Genomic DNA, 18072 nt, shown 5'->3' with positions numbered 1-18072 from the left:
TGCCAGCGAGATGCTGACCAGACTTCCCTGGACAGACGACCCCATCAATGTGTACTGGAGCTCCACTTCCTCAGAGACCCACCCTACTAGGGAAAGAGAGAGGCAGACTGGGAGTATGGATCGACCAGTCAACGCCCATGTTCAGCGGGGAAGCAATTACAGAAGCCAGACCTTCCACCCTCTGAAACCCACAACGACCCTGGGTCCATACTCCCAGAGGGATAGAGAATGGGAAGGCTATCAGGGGAGGGGGTGGGACGTGGAGATTGGGTCATGGGAATTGTGCGGAATTGTACCCCTCTAATTCTATGGTTTTGTTAATGTCTCCTTTCTTAAATAAAAAAATAAAATAAATAAATAAAAATTTAAAAAAAGAAAATTCAGGAAGAAAGTCAGGTATTTCTTAACAGCTCCAGTAAATAAAAAAAATCAAATAAGTAAATATATACCCAGTCAACATTATGAAAATAAGCACTTCCTATGTAACTGTAAACAGAAATTAGAAGTGTCTGGATGTCTGTTACTTTTCTGTTTTTGTTTTTGTATTTTTCATATCTGGGCTATATTAAAGGAAACATTAATGGAAATTATACTTCTAGGAAATATTAATAAATGAGACCCAATTTTTCACAAAATAGTTACTAAAGTGGAAAATGAGTTTCAAAAAGTAGAGAATGATGCTAGCTTGTTTCTAAAGTCAGCACAGCTGAGGAAGCATCCAAATTATTGTTCCTCTCTCCCAGACTTCTAGAAATAACACTATGGGAAATTGAAGAGACTCATTTGTTCCAATGATATTATTGTGTGTTCTTGGCTGGTCTAAGAATTATCTTCATTGCTGGTGTAGATACACTTCTTCATCCACCCAAATCGAGTGTATGTATATATGTATACATTACACATGTGATCTGATCCCTTATTCGTCTATTCTTTACCTTATGTGTGTAGATAGAGAGATAAATATCTAAAGATTACTCTATTAACAGGGATCTCAAAAGTGGCAAGTGTGGCTGTAATAGTGGAGTTAACAAATCCTTAACAAAGTCTAAAGTAATATTCCCTTTCTCTCAGTCAACAGTAATTCTCAGTTATCTGCCCACATCAAGGGTGGGACTAATAACATTTTTAGCTCTTCATTTTTTTCACCAACAGGACCAGAGACCTATATTCAGTTTTTATTAATAGTAAATAACCCTACCATAACAGGTAACTCTATGGTTTACTATGCTTAGTATTGAGACTAATAACATTTAGAACATTACAAAATTTCTCTGAGTTCATCACATTATGTAAAGCTCTCCAACGTGATTCTAGAATCGAAATCTATAGGCCAGACTCTGGTTTTATGATTATCTCCATTTCTAAGATGAAAAGTTGTTGTCAGTAAGCATGAGCAACATAGAATAGATTTTCTTGCAGTGTGAAAGTGATAATAATAAATGCATTTAGTTCACAACACCATAAATCTGCACTAAGAACTCCTAAAGGACAACAGTTAAAAGAACATATTTTAACCGCTTTGAAAATAAATTCAAATACTTAATATATGCTAAAATATGTTTCTGTGTACAAAGAACACTGACGAAATGTGATGAGCCATTTAGAATTTACGCCTTTTTATATTTACTGTAATAAAGGATTCATTGTGCAAAGGTCTAAGCATTCTGGCAAGCTCCACAACACTTGAAACACAAACGCCAGATACATTTTATATCCATATTAGGGTGAGGAAAAATGACTGGTTGAAGGGAACTACTAATTATGGTTTTATTTTGCTCAATTAAAAAAATCAGTGTGTTCTTTTCAAATTACTAAGTAAGTAGCCGACACATATATTTCTAGCATATCCCTGATTATCATAAGGAAAAGGTCACAAGTGACCAAGCCTAACTCTAACTTGGAAATTAAGTTAGATAGTTTAGTGACTACAAATCCTGACAGAGATTTTTAGTTTTGTTGCAAGGGCATAAGATGTATCTCACAGTATATGATCCAGAAAAATCTTTTGAAGTCATAGCTGTGTTGAGTCAGAAGTCTTGAAAATATGTAATTTTGTTGGCTTCCACACAATGTTTCCTCTCTATACACACCTCCACTAATAAATACAAAACCATAGTCATAATTAACATTTGCAAAGTTATCCCTTCTTGATACCATACAGTCAACTCCATATGTGCCCCGAAAGTTATTCAGCTTTGTAATTGTACAATGCTGAGTCTGAAGCATTCATCCTTTTTATATGAATAGCTGTCATTTATCAACAATTCCACTAAAAGGCAGATAAGAAAGTAACAGTTTATACATGGACTAGGATTGGACAATGAATGGATGAGGGTCTTTTACTTCTCAATTTCAAATCTGTGTTACTCTTATCTTCTATAATCCCCACAGTGAGAGTGGCTACATTCAGTAACAGGAAGCTTAGAGAAGACAATCCATTATACTTGAAGAGAGATGCCTTGTTTGATGATTTATAGTGTCCTTCTGGCAGTCTAAGTTTGTGTTACAAGAGGTTACAATTTTTAGAGGTGTGTAGATAAAATATTTTAAGGAAGAAATACTAGTGAAAATCACCTACTTTTTAATAAGTGTTATTTTTAGAAAACTGCAACTAAAACATCATGAGTTATTCTAATATGTGTATGCCAAATTATTTCAGACAACATGAGAAACCATGGGTTCTGTCTGGAGGTGAAAGTACCAATTCTAGAACCCGGGAGGTGGTACAGCAAACAAAGCATTGGACACTCAAGCATGGGCCTGCATTTCCATCTCTGGCATTGCTTGTGACTGAGTGAAGACATGGTTGGTTACTTCGGTCTCATAAAAAACAAATTTTAGGGGAGTCAGGCGGTAGCACAGTGGGTTAAGCGCAGGTGGCGCAAAGCACAAGGACCAGCATAAGGATCCCGGTTCAAGCCCCTGTCTCCCCACCTGTAGGGGACTCACTTCACAAGTGATGAAGCAGGTCTGCAGGTGTCTATCTTTCTCTCCCCCTCTCTGTCTTCCCCTCTTCTCTCCATTTCTCTCTGTCCTATCCAACAACAACGACATCAATAACAACTACAACAATAAAACAAGGGCAACAAAAGGGAATAAATAAATTAAATTAAAAAAAAACAGAAAATAAAACCACACACACACACACACAAAAAAAACAAATTTTAGGGGGTCAGGCGGAAGCACACTGGGATAAGTCCATAGTGCAAAGCACAAGAACCGGTGTAAGGATCTTGGTTTGAGACCCCGGCTCCCCTCCTGCAGGTCTTCGTTGAATCCATAAGCAATTAAGCAAGTCTGTAGATGTCTATCTTCCCCTCCTTTCTCAATTTCTCTTTGTCCTATCCAAGAACAACAACAACAACAGCAACAATGACAACAATAAATGGGGAAAAAAATGGCTGCCAGGAGCAGCGGATTCACACTGCAGACACCAAGCCACAGAGATAACATTATCCTGGGGGTAAAAAAAAAAAATTTTTTTTCAAGCACCAATGTTAAAATTAAGACTGGCCCAAAGTGCCTAAACACCACAACACATTGTGTCACTACCTCTTTAAGCTACATGTCCATTCTATCCACTAAGTAGTTTAGCAGTTTCCCCAAATTATTAGTTACCAGAAATATTAACCATTTTTTTTCTGGTAGTAGAGTCCAGTTTAGCCTAATATTCAGAGATGTTTTGCAACAGCTTGCTGTTGAGTTATAGCTTGTAAATTATTGGCATGGATTTCAGGTTAGTGTTCAACAAGTCTGGAACAGGGCAAAACTGCTGTGACATTTCTGGGAGGGCTTAAAGCAAAGAGACTTCATGGAGCCAAAGCAACATGATCCCCCAGGAACACCAGCTTAAAGTAGAGTGGAATGTGAAAGCTGTTTTCCTGTCAGGAGACTCAAGTTTCTACTAAGGAGGTAAGGCTATGCTTAAATGACATTTGAGAGTTTTAAATAGTGAAGTGCTAGTCTCATATTATATTCTTTAGAGTCCTAGGGGATACCAACATAGAGTGTGGGACTTGTCTGGGGACATCTTGCTTCTATTTGGTCACAACTGGGTGGAGTGCAAGGGTATTACAACTGCCTTCATGATTGTTATCACATTTTTTAAAGTCTTTTTAAAATTTATTTATTTATTTATTCCCTTTTGTTGTCCTTGTTGTTTTATTGTTGTAGTCGTTGTTAGATAGGACAGAGAGAAGTGAAGAGAGGAGGGGAAGACAGAGAGGGGGAGAGAAAGATAGACACCTGCAGACCTGCTTCGCCACCTTATCTGCAGACCTGCTTCGCCGCCTGTGAAGCAACAATCCTGCAGGTGGGATCAACCAGGATCCTTAAGCCTGTCCTTGCGCTTGTTCTCACAACAATTTATTTACATTGAAGTGGCAGCATAGAGTCCTTAGTCTGTTCATAATGTTTGGTTCTCAGCAACACACTTTTCGAAGCAGTATTACCTGGTAGGATGGAAAAGGTCAAGAAAGTAGTAGGAGTTCTTTCACAAAAGATTTTTATGCTATTAGAGGATGAGTGGGTTAACTGAATGGTTGGTAATGTTGCACTTGGAGAAGAGAAACCTCAAGATAATTAATAGTGGTCTGGATAAAGATTTCAGTGACTATATGGAGTGGGCCAGTGTTGTGCACTTGGTTGAATGCATACATTACCATGCAAAGAACCTGGATTCAAACCCCAAGTCCCCTCCAGCACTGCAGGAAGAAGCTTCACCAGCAGTGAAGTCTGGCAAGTGTCTCTCTTATTCTTTATCTCTCTCTGCCCTCTTAACTTATCCTATCAAATTAAAAAATAGTAATAAAGGGAAAACTGGTTACCAGAAGCACTGGTTTCATCATGCAGGCACCCAGCCCCAGTGATAACCCTTGCAGCAATTTAAAAAATAAAGAAAGACAAAAGAATGAATAGTATAATGTAGACAGAAGAATAGACTAACATAATCTAGTTCCAGTTAAAACAGTAAGGACGAAGGTAGACTGAAGAACTGATTCAGAATTTTCCTAAAACATCCTGGGCTACCTTTGTGGTGACTTGTCATTGCTAGAGCAAATAAATTTCCAGGGACCAGGCAGTAGTACATCTGGTTAAGCACACACACTACAATGCACAAGGGCAAGGGTTCAAGCCCCTAAGTCCCCACCTACTGGGGGGAAAGCTTCGTAACTGTTGAAGCAGGGATGCAGGTGTCTCTCTGTCTCTCTCCCTATTTATCTCCCCCTCTTCTCAATTTTTCTGTCTCTATGCAATAATAAATAAAAATAAGATAAAAAATAAATTTCCAGGATTAAATTATATTAATCAAAAGACCTGCTCTTAACAGGCTGCCTGAAAATTATCCACTAAATTTTAACTATCAAATGATCAATAATTGTAACTGTTTTAGGTGCAGGATTTGGTAAAGAATAACTAGCTTACTGTAGATCTATGAGATTGTACAATTTTCTAGATAAACATGTAACCATCACTAACTTATACTTAAATTTTCACATTATTTATTCTGAGTTCTACAAGTCTTCTAGGTTTTTAGTTTCTATCCCATTAGTAACATTTATTATACATTACCACATCAGTTATTTGATTATTAATGAAGTCTTTATCCCCAGTGGAGAGATATGTAAATTTGTGGTGTTTAGTAAAGCTTCAAATTACTTCCTTACGACTCAAAACACAAGAACCAAATCAGTTCTTCATACACAGTGAGAAATAGTTGTAAATACAGAAAAATAAACTTTCATTTTTTTTTTTCTTTTCCTCCTCCAGGGTTATTGCTGGGCTCGGTGCCTGCACCATGAATCCACTGCTCCTGGAGGCCATTTTTTCCCCCTTTTGTTGCCCTTGTTGTAGCTTCGTTGTGGTTATTATTATTGCCCTTGTTGACGCAATTCGTTGTTGGATAGGACAGAGAGAAATGGAGAGAGGAGGGGAAGACAGAGAGAGGGGAGAGAAAGATAGACACCTGCAGACCTGCTTCACCGCCTGTGAAGCAACTCCCCTGCAGGTGGGGAGCCGGGGGCTCGAACCGGGATCCTTACGCCAGTCCCTGCGCTTTGCGCCACATGAGCTTACCCCACTGCGCCATCGCCCGACCCCCTAAACTTTCATTTTTAAGAATGCACTTTAAAGTTTTATTATGAAAACAGAAGTAATGTATAGTGTAACTAGGTATAGACTGAAATTAACTCTGGTTTGATTTATATGGTTAAAGCAAACAATTAGATTTGGTGTTGGGGCAAATAATGGGCAACATTATTGGCAGTTAGAAACTGTATAGTGTTCAGAAAATCTGAAGCGAGCAAGAAATCCTTAAGAGGATCAAGGGGTATTTGTACACAATACCCAACAGAAATATTTACGTAGTAAAGAAACAAACAGATAAAATAAATGTATATCTGCTAGGTGATAGCAGGGACCCTCACCAGGGACATTTGACCTTCTTCTTAAGGCTGCAATCTTCAAAAAAAAATGTAGAACACACAAAATATGACAAGGACTAGTCACTAGACCCGGGATACCAACACAACATAAAAACCAGAACAGCTGCTCAGACATTAAATCACTAATAATATTAGGTAAAAAAGAAGAAAAGATCCAGTGACACAATACAAACTTAATAATTTCAATCCAAGTAGGCCCATAAAAGCTTTATCTACATTTGTTTTTGCATTACTATGCCTGTTATTAATCAGAGGGGATATTGTTTTAGTGGTGTTTGAGGGAATGAAGAAAGCTTCAGAGTGAGGTCCTTCATATTTTATTTAAACAGACCAGTCTCATTGTATTCAATCATCTTACTTTGATAATACTTAAAATTATATTATTATTTCTGATCTCTTTTTAACTCAATCATTTGTAAAGACTATAAAAGAAAGGATGGGGCCAATGAGTCTCAACCGGGGTGGCTCTGTTTTCCCTCCCCAGAGGGACATTTGGCAATGTCTAGAGACATTTTGGCTTATCTCAACTGTGGGAGAGGGCATTACTGTCACTCTGTAGAGAGAGGAATGGGACACTATCATACTACAATACACAACAAAGCCTGCAGAACAAAAAGTCACTTGCTCAAAATGTCAATAGACATTGAATTAAAATAGTTGGTTTACGGTGTAGAGATCCCGGTTCGAGCCCCCGGCTCCCCACCTGCAGGGGCGTCGCTTCACGGGCGGTGAAGCAGGTCTGCAGGTGTCTACCTTTCTCTCCCCCTCTCTCTGTCTTCCCCTCCTCTCTCCATTTCTCTCTGTCCTATCAACAACAAAGCAACGTCAATAATGGCAATAATAACCGCAAAGAGGCTGCAACTAGGGCAACAAAAGGGGGGAAGGATGGCCTCCAGGAGCGGTGGATTCATGGTGCAGGCACCGAGCCCAGCAATAACCCTGGAGGAAAAAAAATTAAAAAAAAAAAAATAGTTGGTTTAGAATGGTTGATTTAACCCACAGGAGGGACACTTCACAAACAGTGAAGTAGTCTGAAGGTGTCTATCTTTCTTCCTTCCTCTTCCCTCTCAGTTTCTCTATATCTCTATCCACAATAAATAAAAAATAAAAATAAAATGATTTTACCTTTGAAAAATAAAACTGAGGGAGTCGGGCAGTAGGTAGCACAGCGGGTTAAGTGTACGTGGAGCAAAGCGCAAGGACCAACGTAAGGATCCTGGTTCAAGCCCCAATCTCCACCTGCAGGGGGGTCACTTCACAGGCAGTGAAGCGGGTCTCCAGGTGTCTATCTTCCTCTCTCCATCTCTGTCTTCCCCTACTCTCTCCATTTCTCTCTGTCCTATCCAACAGTGACAACAACAATAATAACTACAACAATAAAACAGCGAAGGAAACAACAGGGAATAGATAAATATTAAATAAATAAATAAATAGACAATTTACCTGCGCATCAACAACTGTATTTACTATAAATCATTAATCCCCCAATTAAAAATGTTTCTTAATGAGGAAAAAAAAGACAAGCACTGAGATTATGATTGCTAACTACCTGGATAGTATTAGTGGAGTTTCAAATCATTCCCAGATATCTTATTATCTAAAGAAATATTTCATTTGTTGAACAACTTCATAAGAAATTCATTTTAATCTTAACTGATTAATTTCAGATAATACCTGCAATTTAAAATCCAGCCATGGGCTTGGTGGTGTCATACTCAGTAGTGTGAGCATGTTCTCTCTCACGAAGATCTAGGTTTTAGCCCCAGGTCCACACCTGGGAGAGGTGGGAAGGACTTCATGAGTGGTGGGGCAGTACTGCAGTTATCTCTCCTCTCTATTTCTCTCTGTTTCAAATCATCTATAAAAAAGTTGAAGTACTTTTTTTGTAGCACTTCACTCTTGTAAGAATGTCATTCATCATAACGGATAGTAACAAATGCTGGAGAGGTTACTGAGAGTCGTGCAGGCAATGAGCCCCAACAACAACCTTGATGGCAAAAATAAATAAATAAATGCATAAACAAAAAGTCAAACTGTACTGCCATGTGTCTTTACATACCATACCTCAGACAAAAGGCTATTAACCAAAGTATATAAAAACCTCAGCAAATTCAACAATAAAAAAAAATAAATGACTAGATCCTAAAGTGGGGAGAGGATATGAATAGAATATTCACAAAAGAAGGGATCAAAAGGCCAACAGACATATGGGAGGAAAAAAAGCTCCAAGTCACTGACTGTCAGAGAAATGCAAATAAAGACAACAATGAGATACCACTTCACTCTTGTGAGAATGTCATTCATCATAATGGATGGTAATAAATGCTGAAGAGGTTATTGGGGTAAGGGGACTCTTATGCACAATGGTGGGAATGTAACTTGGTCCAACTCCTTAAGGAGAGCTGTCTCAAGAACTCTCAGAAGGCTAGAAGCGGACCTTCCCTATGGGCTAGCAATTTCTCTCTTGGGGAATATATCCTAAGAAATCAAATATACCCATCCAAAAATATCTGTGTATACCTATGCTCATAGCAACACAATTTGTAATAGTCAAAACTTGGAAGCAATCTAGGTGTCCAACGATAGATGAGTGACTAAGAAAGTTTTAGTCTATACACACAATGGGATTCTACTCAGCTATTAAAAATGATGAATTCACCTTCTTTACCTCATCTTGGATGGACCTTGAAGGAATCATGTTGTGTGAAATAAGCCAGAAAAAGAAGAATGGAGATGGGATGATCTCATTCATGGACAGAAAATGAGAAACAAGAACGGGAAGAAGAAGCATAAAGCAGAACTGGATTTGGCATACTGCACCAATATAAAGGACTCTTGGGAAAGGGGAGCTTCTGGTCCTGGTGCATGATGGTGAAGGAGAACCTAGGCTGGAGGTGAGAGTGTTTTTCAGAAAATTGACAGTTTTTTACACATATATAAAAACTATATTTACTGTAAATCATTAATCCATTCAATAAGCATAACTAAATAAATAAATATCTAAAAAAAGAATATTTGGTTTAGGTTACATTTCCAGTTCATAGAGTAATGCCAACTAGTAGGTGATCAGTGAGTACTTATCAAAAATGTGAATTTTGGGGAAATTGTTCAAACTACTGCACATAGAGAAGTGCACTTTTTGTTTGCATCGTGGGCACAGAGAACAATATTTTTGCTATTACTGAGTAAATATCAACTGCATAAGAGTGAAGGTGACACTTGGGCAAGAACGCATAAATATATAAACTAAAATATCATTTGAGAATTAAACTCTAAATCAATACCCAATGAACTGATTTAGGGCACTAGAAACCCCCTTGATAAGCAAGAGGGCTTAGGAATCTCAAGTGACAGTCAGTGTACATTGCCACCTACAAACATGGGGTTAGACTATTTAGATTCCTATTTCAGCTCCACTATTTCCCAAGAAAGCAAATCAACTACACATTGTACCTCAGTTTCCTGACCTACAATACAAAAATAATGATGCCACTTGTCACAGAGCTGTTATGAGGGGTAACTGAGATAATGATTTCCTATGACTTAGTGATTGCGCAGTGTATATTGAGAAGTCAGTAAATATTAGTCATTATTATAACTTCACTCAGGGTTTTAGCAGATCTAAAGTAATAAAAGTGATCATGCGAACTCCAGAGGGAGTCAGCAATGGAAGTACAAAGAAACAAGAGTCAGAGAAAGAATTAAGATTTATTGCTCTTCTATCCTATGCCAGGCATTTTATTGAATTCTATAGCTACTATCTAATACCCAGAGATAATTCTTTGCAAAAGGAAGCTGAGTGTCTATTCAAAGGGCAGAGAGAAGTGGTCTTGAGATGCCTGGGATCTGTTTGACAATGGGTAATCCTTACTCATTCTATCTAGAAGAGCTTCCCAGTCAAAAGTACAATGGCAGTGGAGGAGGTTCTAATATAAAATAACCTTTACTACGGAAAGAGGTATTTGAATGATCCAATAATAATAATAATAATAATAATTTTTTTTTACCACCAGGGTTATTGCAGGAACTCAGAACTTGCACATCAAATCTACCACCCCTGACTTCCATTTTGTCCCTCCCTCCCTTCATTTCTTTCTGACAGAGAAAAACTAGAGCTAAAGGGTAAAATAAGAATGAAGAGTAAGGGAGACTATAGCACTGCTTTACCTGTCATGAGGCTTTCCTCTTGCAGGCAGGCACCAGGCACTTAAAGTCAGGTCTTTGAACATAATAACATGTGCCCTCAACTGGGTGCACCACCCTTCAACTAACTCCTCTTAAACTGATAATCTTACTAGGTAAATCTATGATTCTAATTTTCCTTCCTACATCTGCCTATAGGGGAGGAATGGACACTGAGCCTGTGTGTGCTCTTGAAACACTTCTATCTGTCACTAGCACAGATAATAAACTTCTTGTTTGGCCCTGTGAGCTTAGATACTGGGAGTAAACCTCTGAGAGAAAACTTTAAGTAGGGACCGGGGTTTCGAAGCTGGGTCCTTATGCATTGTAACATGTGCACTCAACCAGATGTGCCACCACTCAGCCCCATAACTCAATACCTTAAAATATATTGATGAGTAAGAGGCACTTTGACAAGATAAAATAAGAAATTTAGTCTGATGTAGATAGCAGTATACCTCAAAATATGATCTGTAAACCTTTGATAGTCCCTGAGGCTCAAGGTAATAATAATATGAAAACTATTTTCATAAAAGTATAAACACATGGAACCAGGTGGTGGCCAGGTGTGCTCATTAAGCACAAACACTACAGTGCACAAGGACCGAGGTTCAAGCCCCTGGTCCGCACCTGCAGGGAGAAAGCTTCACCAGTGATGGAGCAGAGCTGCATGTGTCTCTATGTCTCTTTCCCTCTCTACTTCTCCCTTTACCCTCTCTATTTCTCTCTGTCTGTATCCAAAATAAATAAAGATTAAAAATAAATATATAAACACATTACACACTTAGCAATTTATCATTTGCACTGATGGTGTAAAAGCAATAATGAATAAAACCACTTCAGCAGGAACAAGAGAGTCACATTAGGTTGTAACACTTTCAACTACCAGCTTTTTAAAAATCATTTATTTCACTTAAGATAAATAGTAAAACATAATATAAATCTTTATCAAATCTCAATTCTCTTTTTTAAGAATATATTTAATTTATTTATTCCCTTTTGTTGCCCTTGTTTTATTGTTGTAGTTATTATTGTTGTCATTGTTGGATAAGACAGAGAGAAATGGAGAGAGGTGGGGGAAGGCAGAGAGGGGGAGAGAAAGATAGATACCTGCAGACCTGCTTCACCACTTGTGAAGCGATTCCCCTGCAGGTGGGGAGCCAGGGCTCGAACCAGGATCCTTACGCTGGTCTTGCGCTTTGTGCCACCTGCACTTAACCTGCTATGCTACAGCCTGACTCCCTAAATCTCAATTCTCAAATACATGTATTTTTAATTTTTTTGCATGCTGAACTGGAGAATTCAATTAAAATATTTCTGGACACTGAAAGTGTGTATTTGTCCATATAGAAAGCACTTGTACAAATATTTGTGAACTGGACTACCTGCTTTTTTATAGAAGACACATGTATGTGTGTATACATGTATCTATATGTATGTATGTATTTTGGTCATTGCTGGGGCTTCACCATTCCAGGCTGACTTTTTAAGACAGACTGAGAGAACAAGACAGAGAGACAGAAGGAGAAGGAAATACACCATAACACTCAATCTTCTCTTCAGTGTGGTAGGGGTTAGACTTGAACTTGAGTAGCCCACATGGAAAGGCAGACAAGCCTCTCAAATGAGCTCCCTGTTAATTTATTTCATGCAGCACTGGGGAGTTATTTCAGGCCCAGTATCTGGTTCTTTTATTTTTTTTAACTTTTTTTAAATATTTACTTATTTATTCCCTTTTGTTGCCCTTGTTGTTTTACTGTTGTAGTTATTATTGTTGTTGTTATTGATGTCATCGTTGTTGGATAGGACAGACAGAAATGGAGAGAGGAGGGGAAGACGGGGGGGGATAAAGATAGACACCTGCAGATCTGCTTCAATGCCTATGAAGTGACCCCTCTTCAGGTGGGGAGCAGGGGCTCGAACCGGTATCCTTATGTTGGTCCTTGTACCAGAGAAGAGAGAGCTCTTCTCTGCCACTGGAACACCATTTTGGGTAGACTCCCCCGTCTTCCTTAGTCAACTTAATGGATATCTATTGTATGCTGCATGGTTGATAGAACTCTCATTTAACCCCCAAACTACTTATAATGATGCCGAAACATTTGATTGGATTTTTCAAAAAGTTTTACATTTTATTTTCTTTTTCTCATAGGTGTGGTTGTCTCTGGGTTGTCTGAACTTTTCTTATTAACACAATGACTAGCAGTCAAATGGGAAAGTAGAGAATTATATATTACTGCACAAAACACAATTAGCAATCATAGACTTCCTCTAAGTATATGGCTTGCTACTACACTGTCTATTCAAACACTTTTTCTGTCTACTTGATCTCCCATCTCTACCTCCTTCCCTTTCTTTTTTGCAGCTTGTATCATTTTCACTTCCGTGATCATGCCTGATACAGTGCTATTTTTTCACAAGAGATATTTTATTCTATTTTCCTTTTATAGTTCAATTAACATTTGCCCAAACAAAGTCAAGATATTGACAAGTTTCTTCCTGTTTTGTTTTCATGACTTGTGATGTTGCAACCTTAGGTTTTCAACACTGGTTACTATAAATGCCTTGAATTTCAGTTACCTTAGAGTTTAATGGGATTTTAAAGGATGGTAATAGTAGCAGTTCTTTTTAGCATTGTATTCTACATTCTAAACCATTAACTTGCAGTGGACTTTTACAGGTCAATCTGTTTGTGCAGAATTGTCTCAGTCCAGACATGAGAATAGTTACCAATGCTTTATTACAAGTAATATATGCCTGACACAAACTTTGGGGTCTTATCCATTTATCAAATATGAGATGGCATTCATATGTTAGGATTTGGATTGAGACCACCTGGGTTTGAACATTGGTTTTACTAATTAATATGTTGCAAAAATCTTCTATATATTTTTTCAGTTGTAAACTAAGCTAAAATAGCACTATTAATAAGTGAAAATTAATATGTATCTGATATGCAATGTGACATAAACTATATTGACTTTCTGTTCAGTGTATTTTAAAAAATATTTATTTATTATTTATTTTCCCTTTTGTTGTCTTTGTTGTTTAACATTGTTGTGGTTATTGATGACATTGTTGTTGGATAGGACAGAGAGAAATGGAGAGAGGAGGTGAAGACAGAGAGGGGGAAAGAAAGATACCTGCAGACCTGTTTCACTGCTTATGAAGCGACTCCCCTGCAGGTGGGGAGCTGGGGTCTCGAACTGGGATCCTTACACTGGTCCTTGCGTTTTGTGCCACATGCACTTTACCCATGGTACCACCGCCCAACTCACTGATCAGCGTATTTTTAACTGCAGGTGATACTGTCCTTGAGAAAGAAAACAATTTATTAATTGAAGTGAATGTAAGCATTCATGTGTTTGAAATAGTGAACTGAAAAAACTGGAAATTCTTTCATGACTTTAAAATTCTGACATAAAATAGTATATAGGGAAGACTGAAACACCCTGGTAAAATATATTACTTCTAAAGCTCTAAGGATGAACAATTAGGGTAAACTACAGTTGGCTTATTCCACCTGAACCAAATTTGCTAGCAAAAGTGCTGAATGACTTTTGAAACAGCTGAGAAATCCCACTGATAGAAAGATTCTCCTTGACAGGGGACAAGAGATCAAGCTGATTCCTGGCATTTTCTATAGATGACTATTCCAAAATAACACCAGGGAACTGTTAAATAAGGCACCATGCCCAGAGTTATGCAGAAATCTACAACAAAGCCTAATACCACACTTTGCAGCTATCGTGTTAGAAAGAGCTGAGATGCAACAGGAAGTATTTGTCTTGCTTTCTAAATAATCCTCTCCTTAAATTATCGTTAACAGAAGGAATATAAACTTTATGGAATGTCCCAAGTGCATATCTCATTTATGGCTGTGTCACAACAGGAAGTGAAAGGAAAAATATTACAACAAATAATCTGTTTATGATGCCAAGACACAGATCTTTATTGTGAGAATTAAATTCTATTTTCTTTAATTAAAATCACATCTTATTAAAACACTAGGATGGCCCTTGCTTAAATATATAAAGTTTGTCAGGATGGTAAAAAATTGAAAAAAAAAACCCTGAAATTTTATATAATAGAGAATGAATATATTTATCTCTATGTAATAGAAATAGGCCCATGTAGATATGGTAAAAATCATAAAGTGCAGTGTTCATAGAGAATGGGTTTAAAATGAGTTCTATCAAATGTTAAAATAAATAAACATGTGCAACTGTGAGATTACTCATAGCTGACTAAATGTGAAGAAAGATCATTTGTCCCACTGCATTAATGTAAGAGGAAGTCATACCCGTGAATTCTTGCAGAGGTCAAGTTTGCACACAGTACTTTTTTAGTTTATGATTTAGATTATGTGTAAATTGGCTTCTCAAATCTCATCTCCCAGACAATAAAAGTAGCATGTTCATATCTAGTCCTGAAATCATGTCATCCTCACCAAAATTTCTGATGCTATTGTCCAATCCAATGAATAATTAAAAAAAAAAAGAATTGGGGGGGGTCAGGTGGTGGTGCACCTGGTTAAAAGCATATGTTGCAAAGCATAAGGACCCAGGTTCAAGCCCCCGGTCCCCACCAGCAAGGGGAAAGTTTCACAAGTGGTGAAGCAGTGCTGCAGGTGTCCCTCTGTCTCTCTCCCCCTCTTTTTTGCCCTTTCTCTCAATTTCAGGCTATCTCTATCAAATAAATAAAAAGATAATTAAAAAAATGTTTTTTAAAAAGGAGCAGACTCTGTAGACTATTTTTAAGACAACCTGACATTGCACTTAACATAATTTTTCACACTCTGCTTCTTAGAATTGTCTCCATTTTCCTTTTCTGCTAGATTCTTTTTTCACTGGTTAAGTAGATGGGCTCCCTAGTTGGACAGATGTCTCAGAACAACCAAACTCCAGTGCTAATTTATAGTAAATCATGTATGTACCTTCCCATATGTGTCGTTCTTATCAAGGTATTATGAATATTAAATAAAATTGTAATAATAAAAAATAAATGCTAGCTTTTATATGTACTATTGTTGGTATGCATGAGACCCCTTCTGTTTCATTTGGTTTAAATCCCCCCTGCTTAACACTATTCTATTTACATAACCACTGCATTCTATTTACATAACCACTGTTAACAAGCACCACCCTCCCTCCAGGGCATTGGTGGTTCAGTGATAGGATTCTCGCCTGCTTTGCCCCCTCCTTGTCACACTCTGATTTTCACCAGTCACTTTTCTCTCCACCCTCTCTATGTCACATCCTGTTTCCACCCTACTTGGCAAGTATATATAAAGACAGCATTGTGAGTTTTAGGGTACCTTGAGTTTAGCTTAGCTCGGTTTAGATTGTGCTGTGTCCTGCATGAATAAAGAGATACTGCCTACAGCTCAACCATGAGTCCCTGGTCATCTGTTACCCGCCCGTGAAGCCAGCCCGGCGAAAACAACATAGCCCGACTAAAACAACATACTATGACTGTGACACTCCTGTACATGGTGTGTTAGTCCTCTAGGCCTTTCCACCATAGCTGTGAGGTCAGTACTCTTGTTACCCTCAAAGTACCAGAGCACAGAAAACTTCAAACAATGTGTCAGTGGTCGCAGCTAGTAAATGATGGAGCTAGATTTGAACTCAAACACTATCTATTCCTTAAACTATCAAAAGATAAATACACATCAAACAGAAAAATTACTAGGTAATAATAAACATTCAGTACATGTAATCCATGTTTACTATTTTCACCACAATTCAAAATTGAATTATCCAGCTTAGATTGTGGATGCAGGATTATAACAACTAGTTTGAACATTCAAACTTAGTACCTGACAAACATGTTCAACTAAGAAGAAAAGTCATTGACTGGGAGAATCCAAAGTAGCTAATTATACTTCATAGAGTTATTTTTCTGCATTTGTTACATCTTTAGGAACTCCAAAGCTTTATAACTCCAGCAAATAAAATTGTTATCCAGGGAACATGCAATTTTGAAATGCTAGTAGGTTACTGAAAAGCTCTGATAAGCAGTTCTTTGAAAAGACACCAAGAAAGATTTATTTGGATAAATGGGGGAGGGGGATCCTCAAACAACATAATGAAATTTGAACATTGTGTAGGCAGAGCCTAAGGGAAATGAGCCTTTGTCCATAAATGAATCCCTAACCTGATAGCTATATTTCTTTATGAAATAGCTTGTCATCTCTAAAAATCTTTATGGCTCAAGACCATCAAAGATAGCAATCTGTGAATCCTTTACCAAAACAACTAAAAATACTTCAGAATTCATTCAGCACAATGCTGTTTTCTATGTTTTAAAAATTATCCTCCTATTGAAATGAGATGGTTTACCAATGATGAATACAGTAAAAGAGTACATAACAATTGTATATACCTGCTACTCATTGCAGAGAAATGACCTAACAAAATACCTAAGTGTGTAATGAGATGCAGAACACTTCCTTATTCTTAAATGATTAGAATTACATTTTATTTTAAATGGGATTTGTCAGATAGAATACACACCAATAAATTCCTAAGTGCAATAAATGTTAAAAGAAATATTAGCAGTATTAAAAAGTCACTCATAACAGGAAACCTTTTGTATTTTCCTGAAGTTGAGTACATATACAAAAGAGGGTAGGGCCTAGGTCTTCCATAGAATTCTCAATAAGCACTGCTGCATTGGTACAGACCAAATACCATGTGCTCCTTTCCTAGATTCAGGACACTGAAGTGGTGCACCATGCTCCAGTGACTTAAAGGACAAAGAAGATGACATCATATAGGCAGCTGGACCAAGGTCATTTCATTTGTAGATCTTGAAGAAGCTTTTCAGATGCAAATGTATCTTTATGCTCTCTAAGGCATACTGGTATGTCTACCTTTCTGAAGATAGATAGATAGGTAGATAGATAGATAGATAGATAGATAGACAGACAGACAGATATAGATATGTAGATATGTGGGCACTAGTTAAAAAGATGCTGTGGAGGAGGTCAGGTGGTAGTGCACATGGTGTCAAGTGCACACGGAGTAAAGCTCAAGGATCCTGCCTAAGGATCCTGGTTCGAGCCCCCAGCTCCCCACCTGCCCGGGATCACCTCACAGGTGGTGAAGCAGGTCTGCAGGTATCTATCTCTCTCTTCCCCTCTCCTCTGTCCATTTCTCTCTGTCCTGTCCAACAACAATGACGTCAGCAACAACAATAATAACCACAACAACGATAAAACAACAAGGGCAACAAAAGGGACAAAAATAGGAGCAATGGAGTCATGGAGCAGACACCAAGCCACAGCAATAACCATGGAGGCAAAATAAAATAAACAAACAAATAAATAAAAAGATGCTGTGGGAACCAATAGGGACTCAGGAAGAATGCATTGTGAATGAACCTGTGAGGAGCTGGGAAAAAGACATCCCACTTTTGAAGAAAGTTGTGGCAATTTTAGTAT

At 37.8% G+C, this 18072-nt stretch overlaps 1 protein-coding gene across 22 annotated transcripts in view; it reads right to left on the bottom strand.

Moving 5' to 3' along the window:
• DTNA (dystrobrevin alpha) overlaps positions 1 to 18072 on the bottom strand; it is a 431975-nt gene that overhangs the window by 255914 nt on the left and 157989 nt on the right. For 2 of the 22 annotated variants that reach the window (XM_060173681.1, XM_060173683.1), the window contains exon 2: positions 14929 to 15089. The exons of the other annotated variants lie outside the window; for them this stretch is intronic. The gene's annotated coding sequence lies outside the window, so the exon portion shown is untranslated. The remainder of the gene's footprint in view (positions 1 to 14928; positions 15090 to 18072) is intronic. 22 annotated transcript variants of the gene reach the window in all.

This window comes from Erinaceus europaeus, chromosome 15 (genome assembly GCF_950295315.1).
Source record: "Erinaceus europaeus chromosome 15, mEriEur2.1, whole genome shotgun sequence".
NCBI classification, from domain to species: Eukaryota; Metazoa; Chordata; class Mammalia; order Eulipotyphla; family Erinaceidae; genus Erinaceus; species Erinaceus europaeus.
The sequence above is the reverse complement of the archived record's forward strand: the minus strand, read 5'-3'. Positions and strand labels throughout refer to the sequence as shown.